Raw genomic sequence first — 24,947 nt, 5'->3', positions numbered from 1 at the left:
TAACTTGTCTAGAAAGGACTTCGAATACAGCAATTTTGTATCGGTAAGTCTAACTTTGGACATGGACTTTTGTGTCATTTTGAAATAAAATGACTCAGGATTTGATTGATTAAAGTCTGTAAAATAAGAGTATTTTTTTCAGAAACGTACTGGAGCTGCCTCCCAATGGAGCTGGGCAATGTTCCCACTGTGTGTAATTTACAGCAATCCTCCTGGAATTTGTCTTATGCAGAAAATGATTACCATAATGCTGGAAGCAAAACAAATCACCATAATTAACAGAATCTAAGTATAAATCCTCAGCATCAAAGGCAGCATAGTATTTCAAATCAGAGAATAATGCTTCTACGGCCTGAATATCCGAATCATCAGAACGTATATTTTGTTTAATCACATTCCCCATGTTTACTCTAAGCACATTCGAAACATTAATCACTTCAGTGGGGCCATGTATCTGAAATCTAACCGCATCCCACACAATCCCATCAAGGACAGGCCAAGCAGTAATGTTGACTGTATTCAAGTCTCGTTTCAGTCTGTGTGCTGAATGTGAAGAGGAAAGAGGGGCCAATGTTCCATTAAGGTACCGGATTCCTGTTCTTTCTTTGACATAGTGGCCATCGATCAGGCGGAAAAAATAAAACACAAAACCAATTGACATAAAAAGATAAAATGAAAATAGAATCAACCAAATGTATGTCCAAGGGGGAATTAAAAAATGTTTTTTAAATAAAGTGGCATATTTTGCGATAGTTGAGGGTTTCTTTGAATGTTCCGAAACAGAGTCAAAAGAGAATCTGGACTGGTCGGCCAAACGAGTCTGCAAATCTGGCATTGATAAATCAGTTGGATAGGTGTAGTTCAGCTCATCAATGTTAGTAACAGGAATAGTTTTTAATAAAGGACTGGAAATAGCAGGCATCTCGAGGGACACCTCCGGTTCTGCACCAGAAGTAATAGCCAGCACAGAGTGCCTCACCATGGAAGGACAGGATACAGCCGGTGTCATGCTATGAAGAATCGGCCACCCTGTGTGTCTTGACATTGTCAATTGAGATAAATCTGTTTTCCTTATGACCTGGAAGTGGTGGTAATATGACTGTTCTTGTGCCCTTCACTCCAAGAACTCGAACCGGTGCACGATATGAGGGACCAAACTCTTTCTTGTTATCGATCTTCTCTCTCGAACCAGTTCTCCAACTTGGGGTAGCAAGCCAACTACCGGGATCTGCAACGCATCATCCGATGTGGAGGGCAAATGTTCCTTAGCTAGACTGTCACTGGTCTTTTGTAGATCCTGTAAAACATTGCAATGTTCATCTACGTCAAAGGCCGCGGCCTGGGCCTTGCAGTCTAGACCGTCGAGGTCAGGGACATACATCTTGATACCAAAGAGCATTTCGTATGGGGTCCGCCCACCCAGAGACCTTCTAGGGAGATTATTAAGCGCATGCTGCACGCCATTGAGGTGGGCTAACCAGTTTCTGCCAGTGCCTATAACTCGAGCTGTCAAAGATTGCTTTAAGTCACGGTTCATTCGTTCCACTACACTGTTAACCTCAGGTCTGTACGGAGACGAAAACTTGACTTGGACCCCCAACGAAACCATAGCATCCTTATACGCCTTAGAGGCGAAAGCCGGACCCTGATCCGAATGGAAGGTACCATAGGCAAAAATCCCTATAAAGACTCGCCAATCCTTAATGACAGTCCGTGAATCAGCGCTCCGATGGGGCCATACCCACACAAAGCGTGTGCATGAATCAACTGCTACTAAAATGTATTTATACACAGTATCAGAAGAAAAAGGACCGCAGTGATCTAAATAAAAGCACCCCAGTGTTTTATTAGAAATGTACAACTGTGTCTGAGGCGGACGCGCAGCAGTTGAAGGCTTAATCTGCTGGCAAATGTCACATTGAAGGACCTAATCGCGCTTCTGTTTGTACAGTCCCCGCCACCAGAACCTCTGTTGTAGCTGTGTTACAGTGGCTGAGAAGCCCGCATGCGCAGACGCCACACCTTCATGAGCCGATGTAATCAAAGTAGCCCTGCAATCTGAGTTGGGAATTAAACTTAAACGTTCACCAACATCAGGAATTTTCACATAAGGAACCTTATTGGGACTTAAGTGGTATGTGTACTTTGAAGGGAACCCCGCAGGATATTTACCTCCCTTCTCAGTGGCAGCAACAGCTGCCAAGATGTCATCATCAATCTTACTTTTGGACCGCGTGACTGCTGCAACTAAGTATTTTGATATTGCTGACTTCGCTGCTTCATCAGCAAGCGAATTACCGACAGCGTGGACTCCCACGCGCTGATGGCCAAGAGTATGAATCACAAACATGAGTGGCAACTTTTCTTTAAGTTCCGCCACTCGGACCCAGATCATTTTATGTTTTATTGTGCTACATTTAGAATCACGAAATTCATTCTGAATGCAAAAGAACAAGTTTTCATTGTAAGACTGGACACAGTAGTAAGAGTCACTTACGATCAAAGTTGTCACACTAGGATCTGCGTACTCCAATGCAAGCATCAGAGCACGAAGCTCTGCTAATTGTGCGGTGAAGTCCCCAAGCGTCTGCGTGTGCACGACACTGGACTTGAACTCTTCGTTCACCATGGCACCGACCACAATGGCGCACGTGGAAACTTAGGCATGTTTAGAGCCATGCGCAACCTGCGCCGAACCATCAGTGTAAATGATGCAATGGAAATCCTCCAACGGCCGCATTGCTAAAGGAGCAGGATGAACAAATTCATACTGTAAATACTCCTGCGACCGTAAAGTGGCGTCAAAAATAAACATGACATCCTGGGATGTCAAGGATGCAGCCCATTGAATCCACCTAGGGTGCAAAGCTTTGGAATTTGGTACACTGGCTTTCGTAACTGCCTCCAAGGCAGGACACGGGGTAACAACCAACATGCGTTTTCCCTGTGACAGGGCACGTTCCTTGAGAATTGCCATCTGCACAGCCGTCAAAACTTTCTCCACAGTGGAAAAGCGCATTTCAGCCGAAGTGTACAAGTGTGACTTGTAAGCCATAGGTACTGTATCTCCTTCATTAAAAGTTAGGTACGTGAAACCCACCGTACCAGGGACAATTCTTATAACCAGGTTGGTCTGGTTATCACGAGTCTGTAAATATTCAGAAGCGAGCAAATCAGCCTGCAAAGACTGCAGAATAGCTGAATGCTCAGGCAGCCAGCATGATTTGGAAAAAGATGGTTGTATCAAAGCATACAAGGGCTTGATACGCTGGGCATATTCCGGAATGTATGTTCTCCCGAAATTCAAAAAGCCCAGTAAAGATTGTAATTTTTTCAGTGTTGACGGAGCGCGTAACTGTGCACATTTCTCCAGGAAGTGTGGAGCCAAGCCTTTTCCTTCATTGTTCAGTTCATAACCTAGAAACAACACTGTGTACTCCGCAATGTGCAACTTTGCAAAGTTAAACGTGTAACCCATGTCTGCAAAGTTACAAATAATACTGTTCACTCGACACAGATGCTCCCAAAGTTCGTCGTCTGTGAGATAGATATCATCCACATAGGAACAAGCATCTGGGTCGACCCTCTCCAACAGAGAGACAATGCGGGCGGAAAATACTCCAGGACTATTCTTATAGCCTATTGGGAGACGCCGAAACAGTTTTTGGACACCGCCGCATGTGAAAGAAGTCCATTGGGAACTTAGACCATCCAATGAATGGGCATAAAAACCATTGGAAATGTCAAGCGTGGTTTTGAACCGCTTAAGCACAAGACTATTTACAAGGGCAGAGCCGTGAGTATTCTGTACTGCACAGTTACGGCAATGCGAGTTTAAATGCCGGTAATCCAAAACCAAACGATAAGAGCCGTCCGGCTTGTTTACAGTAAAAAGGGGGTTATTCATCAGTGACACACATGTTTCAATTACACCCTGATATTCCAATTGTTCAAGGATCGCTGCGACCGAAGCTTTGGCTTCACGTCGTATGGGATATTGAGGTTGAGGCTGCGGCTGAGACCGAAAGGTATCTCGTGGCTTGGGGACAATTTATCCCAGCCACACTGATTGCGGTACACAGCAGGTGCAAGCGCCAGAGCCCCTCTTCTGCAAAGTGCAGCGCTTCCACTCTCGAAACAGTGTTCGCGAAACTGGGGAGGATTACCTCCTCCACTCTCGGAAGAGCGAGCAGAAAAGGTGGGGGCCAGTCAGCCTCCGAAAGCAAAATGTCATACGTAGATGAAAGATTTTCCCAAAATACCCCTTTTATTGTACGCTGTATGTCACCTTCAATTAACAGGACAATTTCAAAAAGTCTATCAGGGGGAGCAACTCTTGTATCAACTGTTTCAATCACAACAGAAGTGTCAGTCGCTGTCACCTTCAGTAGTGGACGGATGGCCTCTCTCACTATGGTAATCTCCGCCGCGCTGTTCAGCAAGGTCAGAGCCCACGTCAGATTCCGAAGCCGCGTTCTCACAATCTGGGGCATATCGATGCGCCGTTAAGGCTGCGACTTTTTTCTTGGCAAACTGCGGTCTCTGAGGCGTAGAGCCCTCCTGCTTGTCTGCACCGTTGCGCGGGCGGGGCTGACCACGTCCTTGCTGGCCACCCCGGCCCCTGCTGCCCCCTCCACCACCGGTTGATGGAGCCGATGAGTCCTGAAAGGAACGAGGAGAGCGTTGGTCAGAAGCCTGAAACTGATCAGGAGATGTAATCATCGCGCGGTCGCGCAAATCATAAACACGTTCCGACTGCGCAGGCAAGGGAGACACGGAGCGAGATGTCTGAGCCTGTTGTTGCTGTTGCTTACCCTGATTCTGTTTTTTAGGCCAATTTTGTTTTTTATTGGTATTGGGTTGAACCGCCACTGCTGAAGTTTGTCCCTGGGACTGCTTCTTCTCTTTATCAGAAAAAGGCTTAAGACCCTTGGCATTGCGGCCAACTGTTTTATAAGCTGCCACAATTATCCTCGCTAACTGACCGGGTTTTTCAGGATCGGGAACCGCCTTTAACGCGTTAGCCACCTGAAAGTTCACTGCATCTCCCTTGACATTTGCAAGGATCAGGTCGCAAACCACATCAAAGGTGCCACACAGCCGCATACCCAATTGAACCGCAGACTCCGGTCCGTGGTCATCTTGAACACGTTTAAGGACCGTAGACAGATTGGACGGAGACGGGGTGCCATAGCACCTCGAATAGACCGCTGCAAAAGTCTTACCCCAGAACTCACAGTCACAAAGCTCAGGGGCTAAATCCTTCGGCAAACTAAGCGTTAGAATCCGGTGTTTTTCACCAGGAGTCGTATTCGGAAATACCGCTTCCAGCTGGTCAAATTTCTCGGCAAGCCAGAAAGGAAAATCATCCTTATCCTGGGGCTTCTTGCCCATTACGGAATTTACCATGACAGGACTGATTTTCAAACCAGCCTACCCTGCCAGAAGGGCTGCACCTCTAGGGGCTGCACCTTGAACATTACGACTTGCGTAATGTACAAGGGCTCTAATCACGGCAATAGCGACTACATGAAGTCGCCTAAGTTCACCTAAGTTACAAGTGCCGTGATTAGGGTGAGGAGTAAATCCAGCCAAAGTGGGCCAATTAGCGCCCGGAATGGACAAAGGACATAATCTCGGAGCGGTTAAAGAGTGGGGTAGGGCGCCACCAAACCAAACTCCATGCTGCCAAGCATCAATAGGTACTTCCTGTGCTCTGTACGGAGCATATTCAGCAGGTACAGGTGACGCAGTGTACGAGTGGAACACACCAGAATTAGCGTCCACTGCCGGAAATGTCACCCACGAATAAAACAGTTCGTATGGGTAAGCGTGTTCCGCACTCACCACCAGAACCACAGCCAAGCCTTCCACAGGAACATCATAAGCCCGCAAATGATCACGCACCGCAATGCGACTATGCAGCGGGATGTCCACAGTTTGTGCCATGACTGCCCAGGGAATTGAAAAAACAAAGATTACTTTGTAGCACAACTGGGTAGTAATTCAAGGAAACCGTTTTAGATAGATTCAAGCTTGAAAAGACCTATTTCAAAAATAGTAAGGTTTTTCCGACACCACCGTTTTCCGGAAACTGGAATGAAGTGGTTAAGGTTTGAATGATATACTACTCGAGTGTCATGATATAAGGCCAACAACATATGGGCGCCATGTAGCAGGGTTTCCGTTCTCCCACAGAACTGTGCATAGAGACCTGGAACCTTGGTGAATTAGGGTGACCCAAAACTCACCTTAGTATCCAAAATCCCCTTACCGAACTAGCTACAGTGTCTCATTGGTCATAACAAACTCCCAATGACTTAGACAAACCAGAACATGAACTTAGTTACCTCAGGTATCGTGGAACACATGAACACTCTTTCGCTCTATAAACATTTCAAACCAGAACGGGGAGTAAAAGAAGACACGTGCAATTTTGAAGTATTTATTATTCAATGCAAGGTTCTCAAACACAGTATCTTATATAATACCAGAATACATATTATAAAAATCAGAGTTATCAACATAGTCACTAATCCATAGTAAGCAAACGGTGATAGCATATTATAATGCAAAAATCAATAGAAATCTGTATCACCTATATTTCGCGTACCCTATTTAGCATACTATATTATATCTAAGAAGGTCTCATTTGGGTTTTAGCAGGGCGGGCCCATACCTCTAAATGTCAGTAGGAGAAGATCACATCATCAGCTACCAGCTCTCTGCATGCGAAGCACCATCAAGTGTGTTTTTGCATTCTCAGTAACTCTATCTTATACCGGCTTAGAGCCCCATGTTGGCAGCAACTATATTTGTGTTATGTCTAGTGGTACGAGGATCAGAGCTCCCAGCAACCTTGTGTTAGGTTGTTCTTAGAGGGTTTAGCACTCACTGTTCAGACGGTGTACCAAGCACGACTGATATCAGAGCAATAACATATTATTCTCAAATAAATCACATCTTTCGTCTAGGTTGAAAGCTACAATAACAATTATGTGTCGTGTGCAAACTGAAGCCAAAGGAAAATATGTTGTTTAAACATTTAATAAACTCATGCTAACTTAACACGGTATATAGAAAAGCAGCATCTGTATGACAGCCTCACCGGGATCGGGGCAACCTGCTGATGCCTGCCCACTGCCCAGCTGTATCCATGTCCCGTTAGGTCGTGCCGCTGCTGGGATGATTTGCGACTGAGTTCAGGGTGCGGGCGCCGCACCTTGGGGCCCGGGCCTTCCTTCCCACTGTCGGGCACTATCTGGCGCCTCCTGAGTCCTTTGCTTCCTACTGCCTCATTTGGGACCGCAACACGGGTGGCGCGCTTCCTCGCTGTCTTTGCCCCCGCGGCCGTGGGCCTACCACAGTGATCCTGCTGATCTGCTGCGACGGTTGGGGGATCCGCGGCGGTCCTCTTGCCGGATGCGGAGTGAGAGGCCTCCAAGTGCTCCAAGTGCTGCCCTGCCTAATGGACCCACTATGCCTGCAATCATCCGCCTCTGTGCTTACGGTCCTGATCTGCGGCCCTTGTCTGTCTGCCACTGTGCTTGGCGCTGCCCGCCAGCCCTTCATTGCTCCCGAGCCATTGTGGGGCACGTCTGCTGTGTTGGTGCCCAGAGTGGCGCAGGCCTCTGGGGGCATCCTGCCCCTGCCTGCCTGCAACTTGACACCGTCTCTCCTTCACCCCATTTCCCGGCCTCACCCAGCTCCCCTGCTTGGCGTGCCACTTGTTCTGGCCACCATCCACCTCTCAGTTCTGTGATAACACCTGTGTGGCCCAGAGCCTCATCGCCTCCTACTCTGCTCGACACGTTTACATAGGGTCCTGGTCTGACGCTGCCTTCCTGTGCTGGTCCTGACCCTGCAGGCCTGTGTCTCCTGATTGGCGCCCTCCTGCCTTAACTTCTCTCTTGGGATCTGCACCTGCCGCACCTGTCTAACACTCCGCCCATGGCCTTAATTCCTCTGGCTGGCACTCGCCTCTCTCTACGCTGCCCTTCTGCCTCCCGATCCTTGGCAGTTCCGGTGGTGCGCTTGTGTGGGGACTGTGACCCGGCCATGGGGAAGGCCAACCCCAAGCATCCCAAGCTGGCCTTTGACCAACGCAGACAAACGCGACAGGATGGGGCGACCTTGGATGCGGGCGAGCCCACCACCCAGACTGAGGTTGGCCTGACCCGAGAGATTTACCTCAAAGCCATCATGTTAGACGTGAAAGCCACTGTTACTGGCATTGCCGCCCAGCTCGACCACCTGTCCGCCCATCTGGATACCATCAAGGCCCCGGTGGACATGCATGACACTCAACTCACTCATGTGGAAGCGAGAATTTCTGTTGTTGAGGACGCCGCAACCCGAAATCATCATAAACTACTTCAAATGGACACATTTCTAGAGCTGATAAAGAATAAGAACGAGGATTTTGAGACGCGCTCCCACAGGAGCAACCTCTGCATTACGGTTGTGCCCGAATCCTTCAACATCTCTAACATGGAAGACTTTGTTGAGCAACTGATCCGGGACCTATTTGGCGATGTTCATTCCCTGTCTTCATAGTTGACCGTGCTCACCGCTCTCTGGGGCCCCGGCCTGTACCTGGCCTACCAGCTTGCCCTGATAATCGCTAAATTGCTCCATTTCAGGGACTGTGATGCTGGTCTATGTGCTGCCAGGGAGAAGGGGGAAATTCGGCATCAAGGAAACTCTCTTGCTTTCTACCCTGATTACATGATGGCGGCGCAGGCTGCCCGTCATGAGTTCCTTCCGGCCAAACAGCTGCTTCAGACACATGACGTCTCCTACTCCTTTGCATAGCCGGCCATTCGGCTAAGCTGTGAAACAGGGCACCCAAGTTCACGTCTTCATGGAGCCCATCCAACTCCCAGGCGGCTTCCAATGGCAATTTGAGTGACAATGACTGATTATTGCCTCTATTTCTGGGTTTATGTTAATTGTTTTCCTTGTCTGGATATCATTTGCCTTGGCTAGCCTATTACTTGCTCCTGTAGCCACACTTGTTCCCACTTTTATTTGCTATTTCCACATTTGCTGGCCACTGCTCTTAGGGGCTTCTCTGAGCGAGGGTTGACCTACTTTTTCTAATGTTCCGGCCCTACCTTTTACCTCTCCATCCGTAATGCACATGCTGGCTCCAAATTTTGGCTCTCCTACACCTCCTATGCATCTTCTTAATGCGCCTCCATCGCGTGGGTGCTCTGCCACCCCCGCTTTGATTAGCATCGCTGTCCGCAATCATTTGGCATCTTGGCCACCCTGTCCTTGTGGCAGGGGTGTACGCTGGGCTGTACCATGCCTCCATGGATTGATTCTCTACCTTGTTTCTGATCTTCACCTTCCCAGTTGGGGCTCCCTTGGGCGGGTAGGGTTGGTTTCTCAACCTAATTGGGGGGTTGGTGTGGGTAGTGGGGGGTTGGGGTCACTGGGATTGTTGCCTCTTTCTTGAGGCTAGTTGTTTGTATTGTTCCACGATATTTTCCGCAACATGTTTTCTGCTATGTTGGATTGTGTACTACAGTTCCTTTCTCGATTATTCATGCTTCCCCTTGCACAACTGTCCCCATCCGACACTCACTTCTCTGACACTGCGGTATGACGGACACCACACTCTGGACTTGGAACGTCAGGGGTCTTAACGACCATCGCAGGGCCCGTTTGGTACATGCCCACCTCATCTGCCATAAGGCAGACATCAGTTCCCTCCAGGAGACCCACCTTCTACATGCCACATCTTCCAGACTTCACTGAAAATATTGGGGTGAAACTCACTTCTCTTGATACTCCAGCTACTCTTGTGGAGTGTACATTCTAATGCGCGGAGGGCTTCCCTAACACACTTCTCAGGCCATTGTCGACCCCAGGGGGCACTTTGTTATCCTGCCCGGCACTCTCCTGCTGGCTCAACCTTTAATCCTTGTAGCGATTTATGGCCCCAACTCTGACAACTCCGAGTTTTAGGGGCAGGTGTGGCACCACATCTCCTCCCTGGGCCCTGCTACCCTGCTGCCCTGCTGCCCTGCTGCCCTGCTTGCGGATGCAAGTTTAATATCACACTCTCTGCCACCCTTGATCGCTCCGGACCACATGCTCTGCACCCACGCTCGACTTCTCTCCTGCACTCTATACTAACAGACAACTCTCTGCTCGATGTGTGGCGGCACACTCACCCAGGAGCTCGCGAGGGAATGTGCATGAAGGGCTCTTGGGGCTGTTGGTCCTGCCTGGACCTCTCGACCACCACGCAGGATGCCTTTGCATGGGTCTCCTCCGTGGAGCATATGGGGCATACCCTCTCTGATCACGCTCCTGTGCGCTTCGGTGTGCTCCTCCCGCACTCTCCGCGGCCTATGACCTCCTGGTGGCTGCGCCCCAATAGGCTTCGTGACTCGGTCTTCTGCGACGAGATTCAAACGGCAATCACTGACTATTTTGAACTCAACGCTGGATCTGTTGACTCGCCCGCTACGCTCAGGGAGGGTTTCAAGGTGCCGATCCGGGGTGAATGTATTTCTAAACAATCCTCCGTACTTCGTTCTATCACGGTACTCGAGCGTTTGGAGGGGGAAATCAAAGCGTTGGATTTCCTGCAACTTGTTGACCCTAGCCCGATACCCAGGCTCAGCTTAGGGGTAAACTCACTGACTTTAATGACAAGGCCAATAGGGAGCTCTCATTTCTGGGCAGGGAGTCAAGGCGCGCTGCTTTGATTAGGGAGATCACACAATCAAAACCCTTACCAATCTCCTATGGCAGCCTCATGCTGATTCCTATATCGCTGCGCTCCAGGATGGAGGCCCGGATAAAACGACCTCTCCCAAGGAGGTGATGGCCATATTTAACGTTTTTTACTCTCAACTCTACTCTACTGGAGTTGGGCCCCCGTGAGACATTTCTGATCGATATTTCGACACTCTTCAGATCCTCTGGCTGGGTAAAAGCCACCGGGAATACCTTGACGAGCCTTTCTCTAAGGAGGAGATATTGGCTGCTATTAATGGCCTACCGGGTGACAAGGCTCCCGCTCCGATGGCCTGTCTGCATTATTTTACAAATGCAAAAACAACAGCTGATGGACAGAATGCAGAACAATGTCATACATTCACACTAGTACAGAAAGCCATCGTTTTTCTGCTCACCATGCCACTCCAGTTTGAACCCAGCCATATTCAAATCAGCCTTGACCCTGTGCCCCATGGGAACATTCCAGCACTGACCTGCCAAGCCAGATCCTCCCTTGACTGGAAACAAGCATCCTAGGACCTGTTTCGGGCTTTCAGCCCTCATCAGGCAGTTATATTCTCACACTGACCTTATTGTGAGGCGCACTAAGTGTCCCAGATTTTAAACTATACGCTCTCAGCGCTGGCAGATTGTGAGGAGACTGGCAATTTAACATGTGTGAAAGAGTGTGGAATGCCCTGTATGCCCCTATGTGGATATTGGTAAAGAAGTTTACATGCCACAAACTACAATAGGATTTGAAGCAAGCAGTGGAGTGATTAATCCTTTGCATTTTATGTACAGCTTGAATGTGTGTCTGACTACCGTAACCTCGACTTCAAAGTGAAGTAACTAGCGGCTGGTTTGTTTGAAATTACCACAGACGCAATTGGGTTGAGCAGAAATTTATAGCCAGTTGTATCCGCCTAAGTCATGTTTGTTTGCTTACCCTTGTTCTGAGGAGGCCAAGATGTAAATGAAGGCCGAAACGCGAAACAGTTTTTTGACAAAAGGAGTCCAACTGAAATTGACAAAATTATTTACGACTGAATTCACATTTGTACTAAGGTCTTTAGAGGGGTGGTAACCTTGTGTGCATATAAGATGACCTCACAGTGTATTGCCTTTATTCAATATGCAAACACTAATTACTTTTCAATTGAGTGGGTAGAAGGAACTTTTGGATTTTGTTGTTTTTTCGTTAATTTGTGATGTATGTATATGTTGTTTGCATGTATGTTTGCATGTTTTAAAAGAGAAAACAGAAATAATGATGACTAATTTCCAAAAATGTGTCTGTGGTATGTGATTTGTTGTTTTGATTAAGGTATATGTATTAATGACAGGACTGTGTACTGTTAATACGGTAATATGAAGTCCCCTATGTTGAAGGAGATATAGATATTTGTCCTTCCTGGCCATTTTATCTTTTTCTACTCAGCACCTAAGCCAGCTTCCTCCACATATGGTTGCACCTCAGGCCTTTTCATCCTCACGTTGTGGTGGAGGCCGAACTCGCTGCCCCCTGACAGCTTCTCACTGCTCTCTTTGCCCCTGTCAAACCCCTGTGTGGCAAAATAGACACGGTGGAAACCTTGTGCTGTGCCTGGGGTGGTCTCAGGAGGTTCTACGGCTCTAGCATGCTCTCTGCCAATGCCATGCCCATTTCACACAAACTGACATTCCCCCCTCTGCAGACTGCAGGAATGGCTAAGCGTGCAACCCACCTGGGTCTAACCATGGTGTTGCCCTTTATCCTCTTGCTGCAGAGTCCGGCCCTATGGACAAGCTACAGTATTACCAGCTCAGAACATCCTACAGGGAACTTCACCCCTCTTTCATCCAGCCCCCCTACGATGGCTGTCCTTGACTTAGTTTACATGTCCAGCTCCCCCCGCAAACAGGTCACCAGAATCTACGCCTTCACACTGGCGGCGTTCCCGACAATTGCTGACCGCGCTCGCGCCGCCTCGAGTGATGACTTGAGCACCGATCTCTTTAAGAGGATTGGTTGTACTGTTGCAATCAGACTAAACGCCTGTCCCCCAATTACCGCCTGTGCCTCATACATTTCAAATACCTGCATAGATTATACTGCTCCCCCGTCTTGCTGCACAAAATGGGCCTTATTCCTAGCGACAGATGTCTACGATGCTCCGCTCCCGCTGCCGATTTTTCCCACCTAGTCTGGCTCTGCCCAAAGGTCTCTGCCAACTGACGCGATGTGTGCACGGCTATCACTGAAATCACCTCCAAACCTGTCTCACCAGAATCACTGCTCTGCCTCTTAGGCTTTGTGAAACACTGCCCAGATGTCTCCCGCAAGCTGATCACCATGCTGCTTGTTCTTGCACGGCGTAGGGTCTCCTTGCACTGGGGTCGTAGGCCGGCCGGTTGGCGCTTAGCTCAAAGACGCTTCACGTTGCCAGACACTTCTGTCCGAATTCTGGGACTCGGTGCCGGCAAAGAACCATTCAATTGACATTTGGGGTCCTCTCGTTTCTTACCTCCAGCGCTGGGGCGACTTGCCCTCTGCGGCCTCTCCCGCGCCCTCTGCTAGCACTCCGCTGGAGGTGGCCGCCAGAGATGGCTCATGATGTGCGGCCCCCAGTGCCCTTACCCTACTGACTCCTTGATACAATTTTCTTCAGCACCAGGTCTCTCCCTGGTGTCCCTCCTGCCTCATCCACGTAGCTTTTCTCCATGCAATATACTGTGCTGTTTATGTATGATTGTCCTTACAATGTATGTACCTGATGTGTTCTGCTCTACTGTTTGCAGGATTTCTACCTGCACACGCTGTAACTTGTTGCGCTAAGTTCTTAATAAAAGATCGTTAAAAAATACAAATAAAAAAAAGTTTGTATAAGCAATGGACAGAGTTTTCTGCCATTTTCAGACATATACATATAATATATATTGTCCGTTGCAGTCCCCGCTGGGTAGTTATAGTTAGGACCCTGTTTCTATAGGAAAAGCCTTTTTGGGTTGCTGATAACTTTGGTGCTATTTGAGGAGGCTTCATAAAACTTCACCTCAAAAAGTTGAATCCGCCTAAGCTCCTTCATGGAAACTTTCAAGATGATCCAACAGCAAGGGCCGAGAAAATGGGGGCAGTCCCAAAATGTGTTTTCCACATTCATTTTTTCCATAGGAAAATTAAACACAGCTACAGCCCAGATGGCTGAATGGAATTACACCAAATTTGACAGTAAGTAAGGATGGGCAGTGAACTCCGCTCCTCCAGGTTTTGCCCACTCTGTGCTCTGCTTGCTGTATGGAGTTTCAGAAAAACTGCCAACTGACACATGGTGGAGTTTTTTTCTCGTGTGTGGATCACCGTAGGTAAGTTGCTGAGCATTATTGAGAAAATCAAGTGCCAGACCATCTCCTAGCAAAATTCCTCAATGCGGGCAGTTGTGGCAAGTCACTACCACTGGAGTTGAGAAAGCTACTGCTCACATTGAGAAAGCTGCTGCTCGAGTAGAAAAAATACTTGAGTGGCAGAAAGAAGCAGCGCCCTCTGGAGCACTGTGTGGTGCTGTTCACGCTGATTTAATAGATAGCATGGGAAAAGCTTTCAGCACTAAAAATCAGCACAAGGTACCACAGCTCTGCCCCTTGTCAAACTCTGCATCGATACATTGAGTAAAACAAGTTCCACCCACTCCTATTGGTAAGCATAAGTATGCTTATTAGTAAGGATGCTTTGTGTGATTTAGTGTAAATCCGTTTAGTAGTTTTTTTGTTTGTTTTTTAAATTAAGGCTGAGAAACATTCGGTATTTCATGTTATGGAGATTCCGTGGAGCCAGTAAGATAAGATCCACAAACACCCCAGCAAACCACCTGGAAGACCTATTATTTCCTCGAATGGAGGCCTTCTTGAAAATACATCCATTTTCTTGGATCACTTTCTAGCCCCATATGTTATCGATCTAAGATCGTATTGCAAAGATAACACAGATTTTCTGAAAAGAATCCATGACATCAAATGGGGAAAAGGCTATGCCATGATTTCGCTAGATGTGTGCTCTTTGTACACTAGTATAGATCAGTGTAAAGGAGTTGAAGCATGTATCTATTACTTATAGAGACAACCTACTGATATGTTGAACCACACTTTGATGTAAAAAAAGATGATGTTATTTTGCTTACAGGAGAAGATCTTTCTATTTCGTAAGACTCTGTATCGACAAAAGTCTGGAGCATCCATGGGCACTTACTTCGCCCCCAGCCTAGCAAATTTATTGCTGGGTTGGTGGGAGGAGCAAGTGGTATGGACTGACAACAATGTGAGATACACTGAACGTGCCTTTATGGCTAAGGTACATAGATGATCTTTTTATAATATGGTATGGTGGAAGGGATTTAGCCATGGAATTCATTAATGTACTATCTAAGAACAATCTGAATATGAACTTTACACACTCTATAAGTGATCTTTCCTGTGACTTCTTGGACATCAGGGTAACAGTGAAAAACAATAGACTGACAACTAATCTATTTAGGGAAGAAACTGCGGGCAATACAATCTGACATTAACGTAGTCATCATCTAGCTTCCCTCATTAATAGTATTCCGTATCGGGTGTTTTTACGTGCCCATAGAAATTGTAACATTGATGAGGGCTACAGGAATGAAAGTAGAAACATGATAACAAGGTTCAAATAGAGAGGGGACACACACAAGGTGTTATCACAGGCTAATATTTCAACTATTGAGGTATCATAAGGCACCAATGAGTTAGTGCATAGTCCCCACATCATTACAACATACAAATCGAGATCAGACAAACTTAGAGCTATGATGACTTTTATGACTTTTATGACGTTGTTGCGTCCAAATCTTGCGCCTGTATCACAGCAGGCGTAAGACTGATGCAGGCCCTTTCACATGGGCTTGGCCCCATGTGAAAGGATGCATTGCTGGAGTTGCATCATTTTTGTGACACACTCCAGCAATGCATCACTTTTACGCTTACAGATACGCCTGAAATACTGACGTATCTGTAAGTACTTGCGACATAATGCGTCATATATTTAATATGACGCATGAGTAGAAGACTGAAGGCCTCATTTATAAGGCCATGCGTCACTTTTACGCTACCTGTACGTCACTTTTTGTGACGCACCAGTGCTGTAAAAAATGCACCTTGTTGAGTCATATTTACAAAGTGAGGCATCTAGGTAGATGCGTCACTTTGTAAACCCCTGCGCCACATTATACCTATGTCAGGTATAATGTATACAAAAGGGGTGTATTGACGCAAGAAAGGGTCGTAGAGGTGATGCAGTGAAATCTAAGAAATATCACTGCGTCACTTTTATGATGCTGTTGCGTCCAAATCTTGCACCTGTATCACAGCAGGCATAAGACTGATGCAGGCCCTTACACATGGGCCTGGCCCCTTGTGAAAGGATGCATTGCTGGAGTTGCATCATTTTTTTGACACACTCCTGCAATGCATCACTTTCCTCTAAACACTCAACATTTTTTTTTTACTCTATTTTTTTTACACTCTTTTTCCCCGTGGTACACTCAGGGTGCGTGTACCGGAGAGCGTACCGGGGAGCGCCGCCAGCGCTTACCCCGCGAAATTTAAAAAAATAAAAAGACGTTTTTTAGCCCTTCATTGTCCTTCTAGGCCCCCCTCAGAAAACCTAGGGGGTCAGGGGGTGTCTACTCTGCCCCCTTTTAATTATATCCCCCTTTCTTTTTTCACCTCTTGTGTCTCGATTCTACCAAGACACAAGATGGCGGACTCTCCGGACTGTTTAGAATGTTGACAGACACCGACAGCCAATCAGATTTCGCTCGCGCACTCCCGTAGCGCGCCGGGTGCGCTCCCCGGTACGGGCACCGGTGAGCGCCCGCAGCTCGCCTATAGATATATATGTGTTTTTGAACTTAATTTTCAAACCACTGGAGCAATTTTCACCAAACATAGCAAAGGCACATCTGCGTACCTGTCCCAACAATTTTGCCAAGTTTGGCGTAATTCCGTTCAGCGGTTCGGGCTGTAGACTTGTCAGACCGTCCTATGGAAATTAACATGGAGAAAACAGGTTTAGGGACCCCCCTTTTTTCTCAGCCCCCACTTCACGAATCCCCCCGAAACTTTCAGGGAAGGAGCGAAGCACAGCAAGACCATTTTAAGGAAAATTACAGGCAGATCCCTCAATCAGCGCTAAAGTTATTCCCAATAGAATGTTCGGAATTTCCTATGGTAGCCAATCCTAACTATAACTACCTACTGGCGACCGCCAGTAGGTAATATATAATTGAAGGAAGCAATTAAAGAAACCCACAGCACTGTCCACAAGGTTTTTACACCCAGCCCAACGTGTTTCATGTAAGACACTTCTTCAGGGTAAACAGTCTGTACTCCGGCAATTTTTGGCGGCACCATTGTTAGTTAAATTACCCCGCCTCCGTGGACGTGACCATGAGCATGGCCTCCTTGTAACTGTAGTGCGGCCGTACCACTCCAGTGAGCTGCCATCTGTAGGACTGCTAAACTAACAGTTTTACCTCCGAGTGGAGTGTGGTTGCATGTCCTGGGTCAACACACTGCTTCTTTATCCTCCAATTATGGCACCTGCTTCCTTTCACAATCACGCAATCTGACAGGACCGCAGGGGTGTCAGCTGACAACAGTCACCATCAAAGTCGCCTGTTGCAGAAGAGCCCACTACAGGTAGGTATACGCCAAATATTTAATTGAAGGAAGCAATTAAAGAAACCCACAGCACTGTCCAAAAGGCTCTTACACCCCGCCCGGCTCTGGGTAAACAGTCTGTACTCCGGCAGGCCTCTCACCTGCAGTGTTTGATATTTCTTGTTCTGAGTTAGCGAAGTCCACTTGGGGAAAGAACTTTGAGTCTGTGTGGTGTATTTAGAACTGCAACTACCAGCATACCACTGTCACCATTGGGGCGGGGCTAAAACTTGAATACATTTGATTCTTCGAATTCCGCCTCTTTTGTTCAGGCAGCCAGTGATCAAGTGCGTAAAGCTTGAAACACGTATGGCATATGGGAAGGCTGCTACCTGTGGCGTTTGTGCGTGGTGCCCCTCCGTGCGTGGTGTTTTCAATGGGGACAACCTGTGTTTTTATATATGGAAAGTCATGGCAGGTAACACCTTGCTTCATGCTGAGAGTAGCCACCCGAAATCCCTTATACGCAGTATTCCCTTTGGCGAGTTCCTCCGGGCTCGGAGGAACTGCAGCAAGGATGAGGATTTTGCAATCGAAGGGGAAAACATGAAACAACGCTTCAGAGAACGTAGTTATAACCCACAGGTAATAGAAGAAGCTTTTGTGAAAGCAAGCAAAATCACCCATGAATCTTTGTTGGTCCCTAATGTAAATAATCCAGAGGGCCAGGAGGTCATTAGGTTCATCTCCACATACCATGCGAGATCATGGCAAGTACAGAACAGCCTCAAAAAACTCTGGAATCTTTTGAAAACTGAACCCACGTTAACTGAGGTGTTAGGCAGCAATCCCAGCATTATGTATCGGAAAGCTGATTCCCTTAAGGATAAACTGAGCAAAAATGAGGTCAACATCAAACCTAGGAAGTCCAATGAGATACAGGGCTTTTTTACTTGCATGAAGTGCAAAACTTGCAAATTCAGCAATAACGTTAAGTCAGTTTATTACCCAATAGAGGATATGGAAAATCCCTTCACACAGCATTTAACCTGCCTCTCAGATTATGTGGTATATATCTTGGTGTGCCCATGTGCTAAGAAATATGTAGGGAGCACTATGTTCCCTGCAAAAAAACGCATTCTTGAACACATGAGGGCGATTGATAACAAGGACCAAAGTTCGCCAGTTGCTCGCCACTTTGAGGAACATCATAAAAGCAATCGCAATCTACTAAAATTCTTTGCGATTGACAAAATTCCTACCATGAAGAGGGGTGTTGACAGAATACGCAGGCTGCGACAATTAGAAAGCAGATACATTCTTGATTTAGACACATGTATTCCAGGAGGGCTGAATTCTGAGGAAGAACTGAAATGGTATCTGGGAGATTAACCTGTGTAAAGTATATTGTCTGCACAAATGTATATACTAGTTGGTTGTCCTCTCGGACTCCTAGCAATGATTCTATTGTTTTTAAATCACTACACAATTAATTTGTCTCACACTTCATAGTAATATGCTGTAGGCCGTCTGAACTGTGGTATCAGCCGTTCTGATGTGACATTCTTGTTTTTTCAACAGGTAAATTCATTACGTGAAGATATGCCTCTGCAGAAGAGTTAATTACCCCTAGGGGTTCACGGTTGCAAACTCCCACTTGGGATTTATGGACACTTTAATTAATTAATATTTTCATTGATTTTCATTGATTTATAATATTGTTTGATTTACTATCTTCTGCACAAACTTCTTAACAATTTACCACAGCAGTATTTGCACATGTTTTCCCACTTGGGATATCAGCCATGTGTATTGTTTTTCCCACTAGGGATGGATGTGTTCATTAAGCACGTTACAAGTACTGCCAGTTGATTGTAAATATTGACATAACGACCATGCATCGTTATTAGTAGTTATTTGCTAACATATATTGACATGTATGCTTAGAATGTCGCTTTATGTTTTTCAGTTTTGGCATACTACATTTTACCATGCCAAGATGGCCGCGATGTTATTTTGTGTTTAATTTGTGCACATTGTCCTTTGTTTATGTTTACACAAGGAAGTGTTTTTTGAAAACGTTATTTATTGTACAATGTCTTAACACTATTCACCCGTGACCAAGGTGAGTAATCGCTGAAACGCGTTGGGGGTTTAGTTCCATGAACTGTCTTTCCATGCTGGAAATAAACTGAATACCCACAAACTTTGTTGGATGGCTTAATTTCATGGTGATTACTGCTGGATTTTCGAGTGCATTCACGCTATGGTTTGAGCGTGTGGTGAAACGTGATACAGACAGGGAGCCTTTGACCCGGAGCTTGCACCGCAGTCTGAGTGTCCCGGTTTTTTCGAAGGTAGTGAACCGTATACAATTATTCAAACCAGTTGACCGCTTTACTAATGGCGCCTTTCCGCGCGGCTGGGAATGCAAACAACAAGCACGGCAGCAAATAACCTGTGACCCTGAGCCGCAGTAGATCTTGGACACGATTGAGGCTTCATTTGATCTGAGATGTCTCCGTGTGGGTGAGTGCTTGTCTGCCGCGTATAATATCTTAAAACGCGAGTGTTCGCATTACACACCCCCGCTTCACAGGGACAGTAGCTACAGAAGCGTGTGGGGTTTTGAGAACATTTAAATGCTATGAACACATTGCGGATTAAAACACGGGTTTGGCGCCTTATTGCAGTAACGCGACTGTCTCCTGCACAAACGTCAGCAAACATTAAGTCTGGGGGAGTCGAACGGAGGTTTCCAGCACTCCTGACATTTAATACCATTGCAACAAGAACAGTTCGGTAATAATTTCCAATATATGAGCATGCTGAGTTAAATACAATTAACTCTCAGAATCACAGTCATGAATGATGAAATTGAATCACGCAGGAGGATGAGAGCCCAATCAATGTTCATTCAGACAACAGTGCAACAAGCTCAGCCTGGCAACTCGAGCCTCCCAATATCTCTACAATAGAAATACTCAAAACTGGAGACACTGATTAGGAAAGAGGTTTCTAAATGGTGGGAGGCTATCACCCTAGAGAAGTACCAAGAGGAAAAGAGAGTACCGAGGGGCTTGAGAATTTTAATAGCTCCATCTTACGAAGAACCAGATGTAGAATTGGCAGAAGAATGGGCCGAGAACCTGATGGACTGCTCTAACAGGATGCTGTCAATTTTAATTAAACATGCCTGGAAAGACAGAGCAGCACTGTTGAAAGAAATAGCGGAACTTAAAGAGGATATAACGAAGGAAGATACAACTGAAAATATGACTAAAAAATTGGAGGAAATAACTAAAAGAATTGCCAAACACGAAGACGAGATTGTAGCCAAAAAAGAACGGAAGTTTTTGAGAGATAAAATTGACTACCAGTCAGGACGTATTTTCACATTTAGTCGTAAATACGATAATGTTAAACGCAAGGGAATACAAGCTACCTTGGATAAGGTCCAAACAGAAGGCATCTCGGAAGAAGAGGTTGTTGAAAGTGATGCTTCTGAGGACGGTAATCTATTGGCACAAACCAACCCTATCAAACCAATACATTTTTGGGAGGAGTTTCGTGTAATGAATCATACATCACAACAGCAAAATTGGCAAATAGATCGGGGCAGAGGCAAAAGCAAGGGATTTCGAGGATGAGGCAGAGGAAGAGGCAAAGTTGGAGAAGAAGCCACTGCATCCAGCGCCAAACAAGGAGGGGCGGCAGGTGGAAAAGGGAGCGTTACCCCAGTGGGAGTGGAAACACGGGGCCAAAAGAAAAGAGGAAAATGAACCAAAGAAATGTGGTAAATCTTTCTTCTCGTTCTCTGTCCAAAATAGAACATGATGTGTTACAATTTGGTCTTTCTTTCTGCCCAACTTCGAATTTCACCTATTCTCGAGAGCGCATTGACCTTTTTAAATTTACCCGCAAATTGCGTCTACACAAATGGAACAAACTTAAGGTAAAAAGTGCGGGTAAAACTGGGGATGCTATCCAACCAGCCCCGGAATCCATCTGGGAGGTTGAAGCCCTGGTCGCTCTAAAGGAACTGGAATTTAATATGCCACCAGAGAGCCCTATTGCTGCTGAGTCATTGGGTTTTAATACAAGCTTGAATTGTCCAAACAACTTCAAACCCAAATCTAACTTTAATCCCATATTGCCAACATGTGGTATTGACATTTCTGAAACTCTAGTGATTGGTGACTTGAAAAAGTTGGCCAGAAAGAAAGGTTGAACTTGTGATAACTTGAGTAAAAATGAACGTTTGGCTGTTAAATCTTTGGAAGGTGATCCCTCTATTGTTATCCGCCAATCGGATAAAGGAGGGAATGTTGTTGTCATGGATGTGAGCAGCTATGTTGAGGAGGGAATGCGGCAGTTGAATAACGCAGACTGCTATGAGATATCATCCATTGAAATGATTGAAAAAACTAATATAACTTATCACAAAATGTTGAAGGAGTGGCAAACCGAGGGTTTATTAGAGTGGAATGAGTATTCTTTTCTGCTGAATAGAAACCCTAAAGTGGCAGTGTTATATCTTTTGCCTAAGCTGCAGAAGGATGCAGCCAAACCCCCGGGCAGGCCTATTGTTTCTTCAATGGGGTCCCTCCTCGAGAACACTTCCAAATACATCGATTTTTTTCTGTGCCCCTTTGAAGAGGAGATACCCTCCTATTTGAAGGACAGCAGAGACCTCATTAACAAGATTAAAAATTGTGAGTGGCAGGAAAGTTATTTTCTCATTTCCCTCGATGTAGGCAGCTTATACACCTCTATCCGGCACATGGATGGTATTGATGCTTGTCGTAGGTTTCTCAAAAAGCGGTCCATTTCTTTTCGAGACCATACTGACATGATCCTAAAAATGATGCTGTTTTGTCTCGAAAATAATGTTTTCATCTTTAATGAGGTCTATTTCAGACAACGACAAGGGACTGCGATGGGAACTTGTTTTGCTCCCAGTTTTGCGAATTTATTCATGGCAAACTGGGGGCAACGGGTGGCTGAAACTAGCGCACTATATCGCAGCCATGTGAAGACCTGGCTGCGATATATCAATGATTTATTCATCATTTGGGATGGTCCCAAATCATTGGCAGAAGATTTAATCCGTGAACTGAATTGTAATGATCTTAACCTCAGTCTGGAAGGGAAAATCAGTAATTGCTTCATGGAATTCCTAGACTTGAAGGTGGAGGTTGAAAGGGACAGACTTGTTACAAAACTGTTTCGGAAAGCCACGGCAGGTAACACCTTGCTTCATGCTGAGAGTAGCCACCCGAAATCCCTTATACGCAGTATTCCCTTTGGCGAGTTCCTCCAGGCTCGGAGGAACTGCAGCAAGGATGAGGATTTTGCAATCGAAGGGGAAAACATGAAACAACGCTTCAGAGAACGTGGTTATAACCCACAGGTAATAGAAGAAGCTTTTGTGAAAGCGAGCAAAATCACCCATGAATCTTTGTTGGTCCCTAATGTAAATAATCCAGAGGGACAGGAGGTCATTAGGTTCATCTCCACATACCATGCAAGATCATGGCAAGTACAGAACAGCCTCAAAAAACACTGTAATGTGTTGCAAACTGAACCCACGTTAACTGAGGTGTTAGGCAGCAATCCCAGCATTACGTATCGGAAAGCTGATTCCCTTAAGGATAAACTGAGCAAAAATGAGGTCAACATCAAACCTAGGAAGTCCAATGAGATACAGGGCTTTTTTACTTGCATGAAGTGCAAAGCTTGCAAATTCAGCAATTACGTTAAGTCAGTTTATTACCCAATAGAGGATAGGGAAAAACCCATCACACAGCATTTAACCTGCCTCTCAGATTATGTGGTATATATCTTGGTGTGCCCATGTGCTAAGAAATATGTAGGGAGCACTATGTTCCCTGCAAAAAAACGCATTCTTGAACACATGAGGGCGATTGATAACAAGGACCAAAGTTCGCCAGTTGCTCGCCACTTTGAGGAACATCATAAAAGCAATCGCAATCTACTAAAATTCTTTGCGATTGACAAAATTCCTACCATGAAGAGGGGTGGTGACAGAATACGCAGGCTGCGACAATTAGAAAGCAGATACATTCTTGATTTAGACACATGTATTCCAGGAGGGCTGAATTCTGAGGAAGAACTGAAATGGTATCTGGGAGATTAACCTGTGTAAAGTATATTGTCTGCACAAATGTATATACTAGTTGGTTGTCCTCTCGGACTCCTAGCAATGATTCTATTGTTTTTAAATCACTACACAATTAATTTGTCTCACACTTCATAGTAATATGCTGTAGGCCGTCTGAACTGTGGTATCAGCCGTTCTGATGTGACATTCTTGTTTTTTCAACAGGTAAATTCATTACGTGAAGATATGCCTCTGCAGAAGAGTTAATTACCCCTAGGGGCTCATGGTTGCAAACTCCCACTTGGGATTTATGGACACTTTAATTAATTAATATTTTCATTGATTTTCATTGATTTATAATATTGTTTGATTTACTATCTTCTGCACAAACTTCTTAACAATTTACCACAGCAGTATTTGCACATGTTTTCCCACTTGGGATATCAGCCATGTGTATTGTTTTTCCCACTAGGGATGGATGTGTTCATTAAGCACGTTACAAGTACTGCCAGTTGATTGTAAATATTGACATAACGACCATGCATCGTTATTAGTAGTTATTTGCTAACATATATTGACATGTATGCTTAGAATGTCGCTTTATGTTTTTCAGTTTTGGCATACTACATTTTACCATGCCAAGATGGCCGCAATATTATTTTGTGTTTAATTTGTGCACATTGTCCTTTGTTTATGTTCACACAAGGAAGTGTTTTTTGAAAACGTTATTTATTGTACAATGTCTTAACACTATTCACCCGTCACCAAGGTGAGTAATCGCTGAAATGCGTTGGGGGTTTAGTTCCATGAACTGTCTTTCCATGCTGGAAATAAACTGAATACCCACGAACTTTGTTGGATGGCTTAATTTCATGGTGATTACTGCTGGATTTTCGAGTGCATTCACGCTATGGTTTGAGCGTGTGGTGAAACGTGATACAGACAGGGAGCCTTTGACCCGGAGCTTGCACCGCAGTCTGAGTGTCCCGGTTTTTTCGAAGGTAGTGAACCGTATACAATTATTCAAACCAGTTGACCGCTTTACTAATGACGCCTTTCCGCGCTGGCTGGGAATGCAAACAACAAGCACGGCAGCAAATAACCTGTGACCCTGAGCAGCAGTAGATCTTGGACACGATTGAGGCTTCATTTGATCTGAGACGTCTCCGTGTGGGTGAGTGCTTGTCTGCCGCGTATAATATCTTAAAACGCGAGTGTTCGCATTACACACCCCCGCTTCACAGGGACAGTAGCTACAGAAGCGTGTGGGGTTTTGAGAACATTTAAATGCTATGAACACATTGCGGATTAAAACACAGGTTTGGCGCCTTATTGCAGTAACGCGACTGTCTCCTGCACAAACGTCAGCAAACATTAAGTCTGGGGGAGTCGTGCGGAGGTTTCCAGCACACCTGACATTTAATAC

This window comes from Lissotriton vulgaris, chromosome 2_1 (assembly GCF_964263255.1).
Source record: "Lissotriton vulgaris chromosome 2_1, aLisVul1.2, whole genome shotgun sequence".
In the NCBI taxonomy this organism is placed as follows: Eukaryota; Metazoa; Chordata; class Amphibia; order Caudata; family Salamandridae; genus Lissotriton; species Lissotriton vulgaris.
Note: the sequence above shows the minus strand (reverse complement) of the source record.